Consider the following 752-nt stretch of genomic DNA (forward strand, 5'->3'; position numbering starts at 1 on the left):
TGCGCTTTAAGATACTTCGTATATAACGTTTAGAGTGGTATTTCAAAGATTAAAATAAAATATCAGGACAACTTCTCAGACGGATCCACGTTGCTTCGCGTTGCACATTATCTGTGTTCAAGTGATCATGCATTCTGTAGATCCATGCAAAAATGAGAAGCCCAACTCTCGCGCTGAGGTCCGGTGGATTCACCCAAAACAAAGTCTGCACACATCGTACAAATTTGACAGAGTTTTAGGCAATTAAAATGGACCGGTGAGATGTGAAAGGCGCGCTAAGGATAGTCCAATTCCACTCCTGTCTCTGCTCACTCGTGTTGTCCCATCCACTCCTCTGTCCCCACTGGTCTGTCACACGAACAGCAAAAACTGGTTTGATCCCACACAGAAGCTGTCAGGAGGTTTAGACAAAACTTTACACGCACGCACGACAGCAGTTAGTGAAAATCACAGTAAAACCTCTACGCCAATCAGCGCAAGTAAATAGAAAAAAACCCCAAAACAAAACCCTAACTTTAATAGTCGGTCATAGCGGTTAAAAATCTCTCTGCGGACGCTGGAAGGATATATTCCAAAAGCTCCAAAAACACATTCCTTGTTTCTGAAGTTGTATGAGGTGGACAGTCGGACTCAATATAACGCCGTTTGATCCGCAACTAGGCTGTTCTCCACTCTGGTGAAAGACGGCGAGACTTTGGACGCAACGCGTGAGGCCGTGACGTCATGCTTAAGGACGACTACGTGCACAATAG

Source organism: Centroberyx gerrardi, chromosome 20 (assembly GCF_048128805.1).
Source record: "Centroberyx gerrardi isolate f3 chromosome 20, fCenGer3.hap1.cur.20231027, whole genome shotgun sequence".
NCBI lineage: Eukaryota > Metazoa > Chordata > Actinopteri > Beryciformes > Berycidae > Centroberyx > Centroberyx gerrardi.